General features: G+C 51.4%; 1 protein-coding gene across 1 annotated transcript in view; it reads left to right on the forward strand.

Moving 5' to 3' along the window:
- Positions 1-18,027, forward strand: part of cyp7a1b (cytochrome P450, family 7, subfamily A, polypeptide 1b) — a 114,374-nt gene that overhangs the window by 22,024 nt on the left and 74,323 nt on the right. The window lies entirely within an intron of this gene.

Here is an 18,027-nt window from a genome sequence, read left to right on the forward strand (position 1 = left end):
TCAGCACAGGTAGAGCTCTCAGCTGTGGATGAGGCTGGTGCTGATGCTGATGAATCAGGAGTATCTGTTTCCATGTCAGGTGAGACTGGGCGAGGTATAGGGGTGTTTTCCACCTGAACATCCAGAATTTGGTCCACATGACGTCTCAAAACGTTCTCTCCCACATCCACAGTATACATCAGTGGTCCCTCTCTTGTGGATATTGTCCCTGGTTGCCACTTTTCTGTCCGGAAATCACGAGCAAGAACTGACTGTCCCACACTGAAGCTTCTTGTTGGCTTAGCATTCAAATGTTTGAACTGTTTGTTCTCTACATCACGACGTACATTCGGTTTAAGAAGGTCCATGCGAGATCTCAGGTTCCTGTTCAGAAACATCATCGCTGGAGTCTGATTAGTGGCTGCGTGTACTGCGTTCCGATAAGCAAAGAGGAAATTGTCTATCTTGTGTTGCAGTGGTAGATTCTCGCTGTACATTGCTTTGATGGCCTTCTTGAAAGTCTGTATGAATCTTTCTGCCAAGCCATTTGTAGCTGGATGGTACGGGGCAGATGTGTAGTGCTTGATTCCATTTTTCCTCATGAAACCTTGGAATTCGTCAGAGACAAATTGTCGTCCATTGTCTGTGCAGATTTGTTCTGGTAGGCCATTTCTAGTGAACATGGTCCTCAGAACGGAAATGGTCTTTTCAGATGTGGTTAATTTCATTTTAATGACCTCGGGCCATTTGGAATGTGCATCGACTGCAATCAAGAACATGGAGTCCATGAACGGTCCAACAAAGTCAATGTGCACACGTTGCCATGGTGATGAGGGCCATTCCCATGGATGGAGAGGGGCTTGTGGTGGTGCGTTCTGGACCTTTTGACATCCTGAGCAGCTCTTTGTCAGGTCCTCGATCTGTTTGTCAATTCCCGGCCACCACACGTAACCACGGGCAAGGCTTTTCATCTTTACCGTACCTAAGTGGCCTTCATGCAGTTCATCTAGCACTCGGTTACGAAGCTTGGGAGGAATCACAACTCGTGAGCCGCACATCAGTGTTCCCCGACACACTGATAACTGCTCCCTCCTAGCTGAGAATGCTGGAAACAATAAGTCACCATGCACTGGCCATCCCTTCACAGTGATGTCATAAACTTTTGACAAGGTAGGGTCATTGCGTGTTTCTCTTTCAATGAGGGAGTTTGTCACTGGTAGCTGCTCAACTATTGTTGTGTGAAATACCTCTGCTGAGTCAACTGTTGTAGTTCTCTCTGAGGTCGGCAGTGGTAAACGTGACAAACCATCGGCGTTGCCATGTTGCTTGGTCCCCTTGCATTCAATATCATACAGGTGAGCCCCGAGGAAGAGTGACCATCGCTGTAGCCGTTGTGCCGTCATCACTGGAACGCCCTTCCTTGGGTTGAAGATTGAAACGAGAGGCTGGTGGTCAGTTAACAGTGTAAACTGTTGACCATACAAGTAGTGGTTGAATTTCTTGACTCCCCACACAAGGCTGAGGGCTTCTCGGTCAACCTGTGCATAATTGCGTTCAGCTGTAGTCAATGACCATCGTTGCAGCCGTTGTGCCGTCATCACTGGTGTAATGATCAATAACATGTCATTCTATAGTGGACACTAGGTGGAGCCGTAGAGCTGTGTAGAGCTGTATATAGCTACATGTATAAGACTACACTACCCAGCTGTATAGATATTAAGACTACATTACCCATGAGGCACTAGGCTACCCACAGGGCAACAGTCAAGATGGAAGCCTCTACAAATACAGTACCTAGTCCACATGTGCTCAATAAAGTAACTAGCAAAAGCTAGCTGTGTTCATAATAAGAATGTCTATTTATTAACGAACATAAGATGGTACCAGGGTGGTGAAGATCTGCTGAAAATTGTGAAAAGCGACATGGAGAATTTGAAGCCACCAGAGCGTTTGAATCTCAAGGGAAATGTCGACTACAATTGGCGGATTTTTAAACAACAATTCGAACTCTACATTGCTGCCATCGGATTCGGTACGAAGCCAGACGCAAGGAAGATAGCATTGCTGCTTACGGTTGCAGGCCCACAGGCGATAGAGGTATTTAATACATTTGTATTTAATCCAGAGGAGAACAGAGAAAAATTAGAAGATGTGCTAAAAAAATTTGATGCACATTGCTCTCCCAAAAAGAATGAGACCTATGAAAGATACATCTTCTGTTCTCGGACACAGCAGCAAAATGAGACTTTTGATAGCTTTATAACTGATCTGAAACTGAAAGCACCGACATGTAATTTCTCTGAGCTCAAAGCATCCATGATTCGTGACCAGATTGTGTTTGGTATTCATGATAAAAAAGTCAGGGAACGTCTGTTGAGAGAAACCGAACGAAATTTGGAAAATGCGGTGAAAATATGCCAAGCCAGCGAGCTAGCTCGAAAGCACGCGAAGACTTTCAGTGAAATCAATAATGATGCGATTGTGATGAGTGATAATGCTGCTGTCGGTGCTGTGTCCTATAAGGGGAAGAAACGTGGGCAGAACAGAAATGAAAAGCAATCGGAGGATGAAATTTTTAATTGTAAATGCTGTGGTTACAAACACCAGTTAAAACAATGCCCAGCGTTTGGAAAAATGTGCACAAAGTGTAATGGAAAGAATCACTTTGCCAAACAATGCTTTTCAAAAGTAAAAACAACGAAAGGGCAACAAGTTAATGTGATTGAGGACACTGATTTAAGTGAGACATTTTTTGTAGGAATGGTGTCATGTGACGATATCAAAAAAGATACAGAAAATGCGCAGCCCTCAGAAATGGACACTGCTGAACATAAAGTCAATGCAGTAAAAGTGGACAAATGGATGATCCCACTGCAGATAAATGGAGCATTAGTTACATTGAAACTGGACACTGGGGCAAAAGCAAACTTAATCAGTATGAGTGACATAAAAAATATGAAAGAAAAGCCCAAAATACAGAAAAAGTCAGTACTACTGAAGAGCTATAATGGACAGAAAATAGATAGCTTAGGTGTATGCAGACTTAAAGTGACAGTCAAAGACAAAGTGCATCATCTCATGTTTTCTGTTGTGGTTGAAAGACTTGATTCGATACTAGGTGACAAAGCTTGTGAAGACTTAGAACTGGTCAAGAGAGTCTACCGTATAAACTGTGCCATAAGCAGACCAGATGACTCAGGTGATGAAGCAGAGAGCCCATCAAGGATGAAAAGGCCAAAGGGTATCCATGTCTTCAAAAAGCCTAGGGCTAGATTTTCAGTATAGGCAGTTTTGGGGCGCTAACCTTAGCGCCCGCCGCAAAGTAGCGCCCCGTTGCCGGGAATTCAGTGGCTTCGCCCTAAGAGGTTGGTGGAGCGCTAAAAGAGGCGTTCCACTACTATCTTTAGGCGCTAAGCCGGCGGTCCAGAGGGATAGCGCCCAGGCGGGGCGCAGCGCGGGTGCGGTCATTTTTGGACTGACAGCAGACCCCATGGCGCCGACCAGCTCTTAAAGGGGGAAGGGACGAATTGGTCTGCTGCCACGCCCTGCACACTGCAGCCTTGCAAAGAGGCCTCAACACTGCTGCTCAGCCCCAGGGAGTCATGGCAACGCCAGAGAAGGCCCGTCAGCGTGCCCTGCGCTTCTCAGAGGGTGATCTGGACATAATGGTCACAGCTCTGGAGGTGAGGCGCAAGATCTTGTTCCCAGAGAGTGGGAGGAATCCAACCCACCACGACTACACCAAAGCCTGGAAGCAGATCGCCCAGAGGGTGACGTTCACCGGCGATGCCCCCAGGACCCACAAACAATGTCGTAAAAAATACAACGACCTGACCAGGATTGTCAGGGTGAGTACCCTTTCCAGTCTCCTCCTCATTCTTGCATGTACACCTGACATGATGGGCAAAGGGAGCTGAAAGTCCTATTGGCCAGCCCTCAGCCAGCAGCATTGGGACAGTCATGAGCATCAATTGGCCATTCGGCACTCTACACTCTGGCCAAGCTATTCCACCATGGGAGGCAGTGCACACTACATCAGGGCTTCACTCTGTCCAAGCTATTCCACCATGGGAGGCAGTGCACACTACATCAGGGCTTCACTCTGGCCAAGCTATTCCACCATGGGAGGCAGTGCACACTACATCAGGGCTACACTGCGCACTTACAGCCCGTCCTTTCTCTTGCAGGCTAAAGTAGCCTTTAATCGCCAGGCCCGTGCCAGGGGTGGCCGCGCCAAGCTGCAGAAGCTCACTCAGCTGGAGGAGCGCGTGTGTGTGCTCATGGGAGCCCGTGTGATCGTCCCCACAGCGTGCGGAGTATTCGACCCTCCACTGCCCGGCAATGGTAAGGACCTCGCCTTTTGGCCCTCTCGCGTCGCACTGGCCCATCCGAGCTACCTCCTTTGCCACTGTCCCACCAATGCGCTGAATGCCACCAGTCCTAACTCCCTCGCTGACGCCGTCTCCTCACTCTGAAGCTACTCTTGTGCATTCCTGCTTTCAGCTGGTGACGACCAGGACCCTGAAGCTGCCAGTGACAGCACCTCCAAGCAGGAGGAGGAGGAGGAGCAAGCCAGACCATCGGGGGAACAGTCACGTCCCGCAGGAGAGGAGGAAATGCTTGACACCTCCTCACTGGACGAGTGCCTGGAGGAACTGTCGCAGGGCAATGCAGCTTCTGGGACCAGTGGCGTCCAGCCACCCAGGAGCCGTGCGCGTGGCCCGCGGCCTTCCCCCCAGGGGGGAAGGATCAGAGGGGAGTGCTGCTGATCGGCACACTCGCCGCCACCAACGTGGCAACGGTCCCCTAGTTCGGCCCCCTCCTCCCCAGCGGGAGAGTCGCGACTCCAGTCCGGACACCTTCACCTCGGAGGAGGTGCGGAAGCTGGATAAGATGGCCGAGGATTCGGACCGGCGCCACACGGAGCTCATGAGCGTGGTGGGGCGCATGCCTGAGGCCATCGAGTCGCTGGCGACCAGTGTGCGCGAGTTCGGGGCAGCAACTGCCGCGAGTGGCCGCATGCTGACTGATGCCGTCAAGACCCTGGTGGATGTGATGCGCGCGCACACCAGGACAACAGGGGCACTCACTGCTGCCACACGCGCTGTCTCAGGCAGGCATCGCCAGCGCAGCCGCCGCGCTGGACCATCCCAGCAAGCCGCCCCTCGGCTGATTGTTGCGGATCCTGCAGTGCGGGCCCGGCCGAGTGCCACCACGCCACAGCACCAGCCAGCGCATCCCAGACGCCAGCTGGCCCACATTGCGCCATCCGTCGCCGCCATTCCCCCACTGGGGCGTCAAGGGCAAGCGGCTGCAGCTGATGGTGGCCAGGCTCAGGTGCGCCACTCAGCAGACGGCCCCTCGAGGCCCAAACGCCGTGTAGGCCGCCCCCCAGCGGCATCTGGCGGAAGGGCATCTGAGCCTCAGGCGCCTTCCCCCAGCCTCGCAGCAGCCACTGGGCAGAGCTTGCGAAGGAGCAGCAGGCCGGGCAGGGGAGGCAAAAGGCTGGGCAAGGTCTCGCCCTCGCGGGCCACTCAGTAGAGGGTGTGGCCAGCTTTCCTTTTATATGGCGGTGGCCATCTTTATTTTGCCCATGGTTGTGTTGTTGGAGGGCTTATTTTTTGCGTTAGGCCGACGTTGAGGCCCGGTTTGAAGAAAGGTGGAGTGACTCCTCCCCAGTTTGTGGGAGTGAGTCGTTTGTTGGGCTTTTTGTGGGGCCCGTTTATTGTTTTTGGGGATTCATGTGGGAAGGGCTTTTCATTTTTGTGTAATAAAAAATTATCTTTATTCATGCAGTCTCCGTGGTTGTTCTTCTTAGTGTTTGTTGGCTTCGCCGGCTGAGGGCTTGCGGAGCGGCTGCATTCATCTTCCCTCATGGCCCCTGGCCATTCCCTGACAGGGGGCTTAGAAGTACCGTGTAATAAGGTGGCGTCGTGCGGCCCTTGGCCCTGGTCGCTCCCTCCTGGGAACGTACTCCTGCTCCTCCTCCTCCTCCTCCTCATGCTCCTCCTGCTCCTCCTCCTGAGGTGCTGGTCCAACGTCAGGTGGCAGTGCCTGAGTCCTGCGGATAGCCAGGTTGTGTAGCATGCAGCAAACCACCACAAATTGGGAGACCCGGTCCGGCGAATACTGGAGAGCTCCTCCGGAGCGATCAAGGCAGCGGAACCGCTGCTTGAGGACCCCAATAGTTAGCTCGATGATGTTGCGGGTGGTTTGATGGCTCTCGTTGTAGGCCTCTTCAGCAGCGGTCCTGGGCGCGCGGAGCGGGGTCATGAGCCAGGTGCACAAAGGATAGCCTTTGTCCCCGAGTAGCCATCCTCTTGGGGGAGGCTGTGCCTGGAACATGTCATGCACAGTACTCTGCCGCAGGATAAAGGCATCGTGGCTGCTGCCTGGGAAGCTGGCATTGACTGCCATGATGTGCTGCTTGTGGTCACACACCAGCTGCACATTCAGAGAATGGTAGCCCTTCCTGTTGCGATACTGCTCGCCATGCTCCAGAGGGGCCCGCAAAGCCACATGCGTACAGTCAATGGCGCCCTGCACCAAGGGGAATTCCCCGAGTCTGGAAAATCCCAATGCGCGCTGATGCTGGCTCTCCAGGGCCATGGGGAAGGAGATGAATTGGCTTCTCCTTCTGAACAGTGCTTCGGTCACCTGGCGGATGCAGCGATGCGCGCCGTACTGGGAGATGTTTGCTATGTCCCCAGCAGCGTATTGGAAGGAGCCGGTGGCATAGAAGTTCAATGCCACCGTCACCTTCACTTCCACCGACAGAGATGTCCTGCACCTGAGCTTTGGCCGCAGATCTCGGCGAAGCAGGTGGCAGATCTCTGCAATCACCTCCTTTCGGAATCGGAGCCTTTTAACACATCGCGCGGCACTCATGTTTAGGTAGGAGCGCTGCTGGCGGTATAGCCTGACTGGGTAAGGCCTACGTGGCCGACGCCTGTAGCCCCCTCTGCCTCTAGCCAGGGCTGCCCCTCTCACAATGCGTCTGCGAGCCCTACGGACATGGAGCTGCAGCTCCGCGTTGGCACCCCATGCAACCCCCATCAAATCCTGGCAAACACTCAAATTTCCAAAAGGCCACTTGCAGCGCTCTGGCCTGAGTCCAAAAATACCTGAGCTCTTGCTGCTTGAAACCAGTTAGCTATCCTCCTTGTTGTGTCTCCAGAAATGCGTTGCACAAGAGTGTTTTCTGAAAAAAGGCTGGCCTTTATACTGGAGAGCACGTCCCCTTTAATTTGCACCCCCCGGGGCCCGCGCTGGTTGTGTTGCGTTCCTTTTTCCAAACGCTCCGGCCGCCAGCCGCACAATGGGGCGGTCTGACTGAAGTTTGGAATCGGGGCGCACAAAGGGCGTTGCACGAGGATGTGACGTCATTTTCTGCGCGCGCATCCGGGCGGGCGCTAAACTTTGCGCCGGCGCTAACGGGCAACTTAATTTGGGGCGGGGCGCAAACTGCGCTGCGCACGGGCGCTACACGCATAGCGCCCGAAAATCACTTCTCTTAAGGCACTAACTGCTGGCGCTAGCAACTGAAAATCTAGCCCCTAGTTTCTCCAAGAAGAAAGAAAAAGACTTTAAGGTCAAAGAGAAGCCAAAGGAAGAAAAGCGCAAAGAGGAAAAACACAAGGAGAAAAAGTCCAAAGATATAACCGCAGCAGATGTTGTTAAGCAGTGGAAAGAGAAAAAGAAAAAGAAGAAGCCTGCAGCAGAGCAGGAAGCAGTTCCGGTGGCTACTCCTTCTTCCCTCAGGCCAATCTTTGGTGTTCCATTAGCCGAGGCTGCTGAGAGGACTATGCTGTATGATGGGATCCAGCTGCCAGCAGTTTTTCGAGAGTGCATTGACTACATTGAGAGTTATGGCATGAAGAGTGAAGGAAACACTGAAACCCTCTCCAAGCAAAGATCGCAAGGAGACCTCGATCTATACAAGAGCAGATTGACGACAATGCCGCAACTGCATCTTGTCATTCACCGCCAGAACAATCTCATGCAGACACATCAGACTTACCCGTGTTGAGAAGATCCACACGTGAAGTAAAAAAGCCTGATAGACTTAATCTTTGAGTACAATGTAAAGCTTTGAAAATGTGTTGACTGTTTTGAAAATGTTTATGTTTATAGAGCACTAACAAAAGTGTTACTGATATTATCTTTATTGTTTTCTTGAAAGTTGATTGATATTGATTTTGTTAAACCTCAAAGAAAGGGGGATGTAATGATCAATAACATGTCATTCTATAGTGGACACTAGGTGGAGTCGTAGAGCTGTGTAGAGCTGTATATAGCTGTATGTATATAAGACTACACTACCCAGCTGTATATATATTAAGACTACATTACCCATGAGGCACTAGGCTACCCACAAGGCAACAGTCAAGATGGAAGCCTCTACAAATACAGTACCTAGTCCACATGTGCTCAATAAAGTAACTAGCAAAAGCTAGCTGTGTTCATAATAAGAATGTCTATTTATTAATGAACATAAGAACTGGAACACCCTTCCTTGTGTTGAAGATTGAAACGAGAGGCTGGTGGTCAGTTAACAGTTTAAACTGTTGACCATACAAGTAGTGGTTGAATTTCTTGACTCCCCACACAAGGCTGAGGGCTTCTCTGTCAATCTGTGCATAATTGCGTTCAGCTGTAGTCAATGATCTTGATGGAAAGGCTATTGGTCTTTCTGAGCTGTCTGGGAACTTATGTGACAACACGGCACCAATGCCATGGGGTGAAGCATCACATGCCAGTCGAATAGGTAAGGATGGGTCAAAGTGAGCTAGCACCTCTTCTGACGTAATGAGTCTTTTACTCTCTTGAAAAGCTTGTTCACGGCTGTCACTCCACTTCCATTGTGACCCTATCTGTAGCAGTGCATTTAGTGGATGTAACACTGTGGATAGGTTGGGCAAGAACTTGTGATGGTAGTTCACCAGTCCAAGATATGATCTCAACTGAGACACATTTTCAGGTGTTGGTGCATTAATCACAGCTTCAATCTTGTCTGGAGACTTGTGTAAACCGCCCTTGTCAATCACATGTCCACAGTATGAGATTTCCTTTTTGAAAAACTCACACTTGTCTTGGTTCGCTCGGAGCCCATACTCCCGTAACCTGATGAGCACCTGTTCGAGGTTGGAAAGGTGGTCGTTGTCATTCTTGCCAGTAATGATGATGTCATCAAGATAACACTGAGTACCTGGGATCCCCTGCAGGACTTGGTCCATTGCCCTTTGCCAGATTGCAGGAGCTGATGCTATTCCGAATACCAGCCGATTGTACTGGTAAAGGCCTTTGTGCGTATTTATTGTCAGGTACTTCTTTGATGCGTCATCAATTTCCATTTGGAGATAGGCCTGGGCCAAGTCAATCTTTGTGAAGTGTTCCCCTCTTGACAGAGAAGCAAAGATGTCCTCAATGCGAGGCAATGGGTACTGTACTGTGTGGAGGACTGGGTTAACAGTCACTTTAAAGTCTCCACAGATGCGCACTTTTCTTGGCTTTCCTGGTTTTGTGCTGGAGGTTTTCTTCATCACTGGAACTATAGGTGTGGCCCATTCACTCCAATCCACCTTGGACAGGACCCCTAACTGCTCCAAGTTCTCCAGCTCTGCTTCTACTGAAGGGCGAATTGCATAAGGCACTGGTCTGGCCTTGTGGAACTTTGGATTTGCGTTCTCCTGAATCTTATTTTTTGCTTTCATGCCCTTAGGTGTTCCTATTCCCTTCTTGAACACTTCCTGAGAGTCAGAGAGTATTTGTGACAGTCTCTCAGGAGTGGCGTTGCTGTCCTCCTTTGCTGACACAAACAGTGCTTGGATGGTGTGCCAATCCAGCTGTATTTTCCTGAGCCATTCACGTCCCAGCAATGGTGGTCCTCCATTTTCCACTACATAGAGGTTCAATTGCAGTATTTTTTTTTCTTTGTATGTCACTGTCACTTTTATTTTACCTTTGGGGCACACTCTTTGTCCTGTGTATGTCTTTAACAGTACTTTAGTTGGCCTTAGCGGTATGTGTGAAAACAGTTGTTTATAGTCATGTACAGAGATCACTGTTAAAGCTGAGCCTGTGTCCAACTCCATTTTCAGCCTAACTCCTGCCACTTCTGGAGTAACCCATATTATTCTGTGACCCCCTGTCTCTTTCACACTGTGTAGTTTTAGACAAGCCAGATCCTCTTCCTCTGAGTCTGTATTACTTTTTTCTTTATCTGAACTGTCTCCAGTCACATGGTGTACCTTCTTGTATCTATCTTTGAAAGGTTTCTTGTTTTCAGTCACTTGATGTACCTTTTTGTTACTCTATTGTATCAGTTTTCGGCTTCTTATTTGCTTTGCAGACTCTTTCAATGTGCCCTCGTCTGCCACACTGTCTGCAGTCTTTGGCCTAGAAATTCATTATAGCCACTTTTGGGGCGGTAAAGTCGGGCGGCCGCTAAAGTTTGCGCCCGGCGCAAATTCGAGGCCACATCGCCGATATTCATTAGCTTCACCTTAAGAGTTTGCTCGAGCACTAAAACTGGCGATGCACGGCTCTCTTTAGGCGCTAAGCCGGAGGTGCTGAGCGATACCGCCGAGGCCGGGCGCAGCGCAGGTGCGGCCATTTCTTGATTGACAGCAGACACCCTGGCGCCGGCCAGCTCTTAAGGGGGAAGGGTCGACTTGGTCTGCTGCCACGCCCTGGACACTGGAGCCCTCCAGCTAGGCCTGAACACTGCTGCTGGACCCAAACAGCGCCTCAAAGTATGGAGAAGGCCCGTGAACGAGCGCAGCGCTTCTCAGAGCATGATCTGAGGGTGCTGGTTAGCGCTGTGGAGAAGAGACGCCATATTTTGTTCCCAGACAATGGGAGGAAGCCGCCAGCCCACGTCTACCGGAGAGCCTGGAGGCATGTCGCCACCAGGGTGACATCCAACAGTGAGGTCCCTGGGAGCGCTGTCCAATGCAGAAAAAAGCTCAATGACCTCGCCAGGATTGTCAGGGTGAGTACCCTTTCCAGTGTCCTACTCATCCTTGCATGTGCACCTCACATTATGGGCAAAGGGACCTGAAAGCCCTAATGGCCAGCCCTCATGCAGCAGCTATGGGACAGTCATGAACATCAATTGCACATTGTGCACTTAACACACTGGCCAGGCTATTCCACCATGGGAGGCAGTGCACACAAGATCAGGGCTACACACTGGCCAGGCTATTCCACCATGGGAGGCAGTGCACACAAGATCAGGGCTACACACTGGCCAGGCTATTCCACCATGGGAGGCAGTGCACACAAGATCAGGGCTACACACTTTACTTAGAGGCCGTCCTTTCTCTTGCAGGCCAAGCTGGCCAATAACAAGAGGAGCCGGAATGTGACCGGGGGAGGCGGACCCCAGATCCAGCCGCTCACCGAGCTGCAACAGCGCGTGGAGCGCATCATGGGTGCCCGGGTGATTGGCCCCGTTGCATCTGGAGATGCCGACCCTGTTCTGGGCACCAATGGTAAGGACATCACCTTTTGGACCTCTCTCGTCCCACTTGCGCATCAGATCTACATCCTTTGCCACTGTCTGACCAATGCGCTGAATGCCACCACTCATGCATCCCTCGCTGACGCCCTCTCCTCACTCTAAAGCTACTCTTGTACCTTCCTGCTTTCAGATGGTGAGGAGGAGGTCCCTGAACTTGCCAGTGACAGCCCCTCAGAAGAGGAGGAGGAGGAGGAGCAAGAGGAAGGCGGCCCATCAGGGGAACCCTCAGCCACGGCAAGCCATGCCACTGTAGGGGAGACGTCTTCCCTGGAGGGGAGCGTGGGGGAAGTGTCAGAGGGGAGTGTAGCTCCTGGGACCAGCGGCCTGCAGAAACGCGGGAGGGGGGTGGAAGCTCAGCGGCCTTCTCCCCAGAGGGGGGAAGGGTCGGAGGGGAGTCCAATTGCTGGGCCCAGCGGCGTCCAGCAACGCAGGAAGGGTCGGCCAGTTCGGCGGCCTTCTCCCCAGAGGGAGAGTCCGGCCTCCAGTCCAGAGACGGTCAACGCCGAGGAGATGCGCCGCCTCGAGGACATGTCCGCGGACTCGGAGCGCCGGCACACGGAGCTCATGGGGGTAGTGGGACGGATGCCTGAGGCCATCGAGTCCCTGTCTCGGAGTGTCACCGAATTCGGGGCCTCTCTGGCAGCGACTGGCCAGGTGATCAGTGGTGCCGTGCAGTCACTGGCTGCTCTGATGCGGTCACAGAACAGGGCAACACGGGCACTCACTGCTGCCACACTCGCTGTGTCAGCCCGGCATCGCCAGGGCACCCGGCGCGCTGCAGCAGCACAGCGGTCTGTCCCTCGGCAGATTGCTGCGCATGCTGCAGTGCTGGCCCGGGCGAGTGCCAGTGTCTCAGGCGACCAGCGAGCGCCTGCCATCCGCCAGCTTGCCCCCATTCCTCCAGCCGCCACTGCCACTCCCCCAGTGGAGCTGCCACGAGCTGCTGCAGCGACTGATGCTGGCCAGCCACAGCTGCAGCATTCACCAACCGGCCCCTCGAGGGCCAGACCTCGTCTAGGCCGACCCCCAAGGGCATCTGCCGTCACGACATGTACCCCTCAGGAGCCTTCCCCCAGCCTTGCAGCAGCCACTGGCCTCACTTTGAGGAGGAGCAGCAGGGCGTCCAGGGGCCGGCAAAGTTTGCAGAAGGCATCGCCCTCGCGGGACACAAAGTAGAGGGTGTGTCCAAATGTTGTGTTTGTTGGAATGGTTGTTTTTTGAAGGCCGAGGATGAGGCCATTTTTGTTTACATCTTTTGTTAATCCTCCCCAGGTTGTGGGAGTGAGTCATGTGTGTGTGTTTTTGGGGGTTTCGTGTGTTCTTGGTTTTCATGTGGGAAGGGCCCTGAGTTTGTACAATAAACCATTTTATTTATTCACATTGTCCATGTTTGATCTTTGAAGTGTTTGTTGCCTTAACCGGCTGAGGGCTTGCGGAGCGGCTGCAATCATGTTCTTTCATTGGCACAAGCCATTCCCTGACAGGGGGCCTAGAAGTGACGTTCAATAAGCCGCCGACGGGCGGCCCTTGTACCTTCTGCCTCCCTCCTGGGCTGGTACTCCTCGTCCTCCTCCTCCTCATGCTCCTCCTGCTCCTCCTCCTGAGGTGGTGGTCCAACGTGAGGTGGCAGTGCCTGAGTCCTGCGGATAGCCAGGTTGTGCAGCATGCAGCAAACGACGACGAATTGGGAGACTCGCTCCTGCGAATACTGGAGGGCTCCCCCGGAGCGATCCAGACAGCGGAACCGTTGCTTCAGGACGCCGATTGTTTGTTCGATGAGGTTCCTGGTCGCTTGATGGCTCTCATTGTATGCCTCTTCAGCAGGGGTCGTGGGCGCGCGGAGCGGGGTCATGAGCCAGGTACACAAAGGATAGCCTTTGTCCCCGATAAGCCATCCTCTTGGGTGAGGCTGTGCCTGGAACATGTCAGCCACAGTTGTCTGTCGCAGGATAAAGGCATCATGGCTGCTGCCTGGAAAGCGGGCATTGACAGCTAGGATGCGCTGCCTGTGGTCACACACCAGCTGTACGTTGAGGGAATGGTAACCCTTCCGGTTGCGGTAATCCTCGGCATGCTCCAGAGGTGCCCGCAAAGCCACATGCGTGCAGTCAATGGCGCCCTGCACCATGGGGAAGCCCGCTATTCTTGCAAATCCCACTGCACACTGCTGCTGCTTGTCCAGGGTCATGGGGAAGGAGATGAATTGACGTCTCCTTCTGAAAAGGGCATTGGTCACCTGGCGGATGCAGCAATGCACGGCGAACTGGGAGATGTTAGCGATGTCCCCAGCAGCGGATTGGAAGGAGCCGGTGGCATAGAAGTTGAGAGCCACCATCACCTTCACTGCCACCGACAGAGACGTCCTGCGCATCAGCTGTGGACGCAGATCTCTGTGAAGCAGCTGGCAGATGTCTGCAACCACCTCCCTTCTGAATCGCAGCCTCCTAACACACTGCGCGGCAGACATGTTGAGATAGGAGAACTGCTGGCGGTATACCCTGGGTGGGTAAGGCCTCACTTGGCGACGCCTGTTGCCCCCTCCGCGTCTAGCCAGGGCTGCCACTCTCTCACGGCGTCTGTAAGCCCTTCCGACATAAGGCTGAAACTCAGCGTTGGCACCCAATGCAGCCCCCATAATATGCTGGCAAACACTGAGATCTCAATGAAGACCTATCCTAGTGTTGGGCCAAAGCAGTAAGCTCTCTTCCTTGGTCTCTCTCCAAAAATCCGTTGCACAAGAGTGAATGCTGCAAAATGGCTGCCCTTTATAGTGCAGGGTAAGTGCCCTTTAATTTGCGCTCCCCGCGGCCCGCCTCGGCTGTGTACCGTTCCACTTCACAGTCGTTAGGGCCGCCCGGTGCACAATGGGGCGGCGCGAGTGAAGTTCCGGTTCCGGGCGCACAAAGGGCGTTGCACGATGAAATGACGTCATGATCTGCGCGCGCAGTTGAGCGCGCACAAAGACTTTGCGCCGGCGCTAAATGTCTACTGAAGTTGGGGCGAGGCGCAGATCACGCTGCGCCCAGGCGCTAAGTGCCTAGCGCTCGAGATCTGCTCCTCCTAAGGCGCTAACGGCTGGCGCAGCCAACTGAATTTCTAGGCCTTTATCTTTAAACCAACAGTCATTGTGGTCATGTGACATTTTGCCACAGCGATAGCACTTCTTTTCTTGTTTCAGTGACATTTTATTAGTTAAATATTCCAGGGATTTTTGTTGAATTTCTAAAGCGCCACGTGCTGCTGCTTCCATTGATATTGCGATAGAGCCTTCTCCAATGTGAGGTCTTTTTCAGACAGGAGCTTCTTTTGTGTGCTTTCACTTTGCATGCCACACACAAATCTGTCCCTCAATGCGTCTGATAAGCCCACTCCAAATTGGCAATGTTCTGATAATTTGTGCAACTTTGCCAAATATTCAGAAATGCTTTCATTTTTGCTCTGGTTCTGTTTATGGAATTTAAATCTTTCAGCTATGAGCAGTGGTTTGGGGCTTAAATGGTCTTGGAGTGTGTCCACTATTTGTTTGAATGTTTTGTTTGCTGGCTTTTCAGGGGTTAATAAACTACGTAGCAGCCCGTATGTTTTTTCGCCCATAACACTCAGCAAAACAGTGGCTTTCTTTTCTACCTCCACTCCGTTAGCCTCACAGTACAACTTCACTCTTTCAATGTAAGTTGCCCAGTCTTCAATGCTGCTATCAAATGCTGCAATCGTGCCAATCATTGCCATTTTTTTTTCCAAACCCGTTTTCTTTCTTTACTAGTTAGCTAGCGTCATGCAAGTCCTGTGCACTTTTCACTTGACTTACGTATCCCCTGCCTAGCTTAGCAAGCGTGCTCCGTTTTCTCTACCTTCTCGCTCCTTTCTTCCAAGTTTCGGTGTCCTCTGGATGCGATGCCAGGATAGGAACACGTAGGTTCATAATTCTCGTCGCCAATTTGTTGTGTTTGTACCGCTATACACAACTACATAAAATAATAAAGCAGCAGAGACTGAGAGTAACTTCAAGTGATCTTTACTGGGTAACTGGAACTTCGGCACTGACTGTACAAATCGATACGCGTCTGTTATATATGCTCACAACTAAGGATGTACATCCGCAAAACAAAGTAGTCCCTTCAATGTTGTATACATTACAATACCTGTAGCTCCATTTATCCTTTTCCTCACCATATACGTATAAATATATTATACAACAACTAACGTATGCTGTAAAGTACTAACCTGCACATTGTTTTGTCTTCTAAGCATGTTATTTTATTGCATATAATTGAAAACTTTGTTTCCATTTTCTCCGCACTTCTGTGACACTTCCTCCTTGTTTCAAATGATCTGGGAGCTTTAAGCCTTCCACTTCTATTCCAGTTCTGATACCATGTAACGATTTGTAGTCTTTTAAAAACAACACTCAAGAGACAGTCAAAGAAGCCAAAGAAGAAGATATTGGCCCAGAAATTCGGGTCGGAGGCTTCCAGCAGGTGTAAGCCCCTGAACTGCACTTACCTTGCACGCCAGCCGTTGAGCTGTGGGCCCCGTGGAATTCCGATCCTGGGCCTCCTCCAACTGCCGGTGCGCAGTGCTTGCGTATCCCAGGGGCGCAGTTAGTTCGATGCGTCCTCTGGATCACGTGGGCCATGGGGAGCCAATCGGAGCAGGGAATGCCCATTCATAAGTTTGACAACTTATAAATACTACAGGCCCCAATACATCACTAAATCTTCAAATAAATTTTTTTTTTATCACATTTTTTAAATAAACTATAAATTACATGAAATAACTATTTTAAACAATAATTTAAATTTTTGAAAAAAATAATTTTATTTTCTAACGGGATATAAATAAACTTACCTTGCTTTAAAGTATTTAAAAATAATCAACCTGTGGAAAAAATGTTTTAATTTTAATTAATTCACCACTTACCTTGTTAAAAGCAGGCCTTACGCCTGCTTTTTATATGTGTAACTCCTGCAGACTTACCCTCCCGGGAAAACCTGCAAAAAAAACCGAAGTTCAATGCGCACGCGCAGCCTCTCCTGCGCACGCATTCGAACTCTGAACCCCTTCTTTCAGGGGAACAGAAGTGCCGGTTTCCCGCACATGCGCAGTGCATGCAGGAAACCGGCACTTCCATTGGGCTTACGGGTGAGTACCCCGTGCGTACTCACCTGTGGAGACCCGAAGTTCATAAGGAGGGGTATCAAGCGTGTGGGTTTTAAGGAGGGTCTTAAAAGAGGAGTGGGAGATGGAGCCGCCGAGGGGTTTAGGGAAGGAATTCCAGAGCACAGAGCCCAGGCAACTGAATGCATGGCCACCAATAGTGGAGCGAAGGGAGGGAGGGGAGCACAAGAGGCCTGAGTCAGAGGAATGGTGACTTTGGCAGCTGGACTGTAGGGCTGGAAATGTTTACAGAGATAGGCAGGAGCAAGGCCACAAAAGGATTTAAATAGGAGGATGAGAATTTTAAATTGGAGGTATTGGAGGACCAGTATCCAAAGTAGGTCAACAAGACCAATGGGATGAAAAGCAGGTGGGTTCTACAGTTGGAGAATGATCCACTTCACCAGATTATTGCCTAGGCGGTGAAGGTAAAAATGTATCCCCACATCTCATGAAATCAGCGGCACATTAACTAAATGGATTGGGAACTTACTAATTAGTGCAAAGCAGAAGGTGCTACCGCTGTAAATGGAAAAAGCTCTGTCAGGATATGGTATTTCTGGGCCTTCTGCAATATTCATAGATTCCAGTAGCGCCCCACCTCCCTCTTGGGGCGCTGTGAGTGAATATCACGGCACTATGTGCCGCAGCACCACGCACCGTGGTACTGCAGGCCTTCCTCCCCTTATTAAAGGGGAGGGGCCTTGCGCAGCATGACCCGAGGCCCAGCCCAGCAAAAGAGCCCGGCACTCAAGAGAATTGCCGGGCTCACGGAGCGCAGCTGGCTCTCCACGGGGGTGGGCTGCAGAGAAGGCCGGGGACAGCAATGGGGACAGGTGGTGGCAGGCGGCCAGCAACAAAAATGGCCTCCTGGCACCTCCCCTTTAATTTGCGTCACCCCGGCCGCAGGTAGGCCCCCTTGACCCTGTCGGACATAGCGTCCGGCGGTAAGTCAAGGGGCGCTACCGAAGATCGCGGCCGGGGCGCGAGCGGGGCGCTGCGCACAGCGATGACGTCATCCCCAGCGGTGCAGCGCCACGGGGCACTAACGGTTACCGCTGCGGCTAACCTCCCGCTGAATTTCGCAGGAGGCGTTGGCGGCACCGCGCCCAGGCACTAATTGCTTTGCACCCCGTTAGCGCCCTAAGAGGCGCAAATCAACCGAATTTTTCCCCCATAGTCAGTGGAGCAGGATTCATGAAACACAATGAATGGATGTACATTTGTAAATATGGAAAAAGAATAGGATTTATTGATCACTCACTGAAAGTATCAGTCAATTGAAGCTGTTATTAACAGGACTAATCAAATACTCAGTATATCAAGTGTTTTACAACCAAAAGCAGATTAGTTTAACTCTGTATAAT

The sequence above is a fragment of the Somniosus microcephalus genome, chromosome 7 (assembly GCF_052327205.1).
Source record: "Somniosus microcephalus isolate GS21.2 chromosome 7, FLI_Smic_1.0, whole genome shotgun sequence".
NCBI lineage: Eukaryota > Metazoa > Chordata > Chondrichthyes > Squaliformes > Somniosidae > Somniosus > Somniosus microcephalus.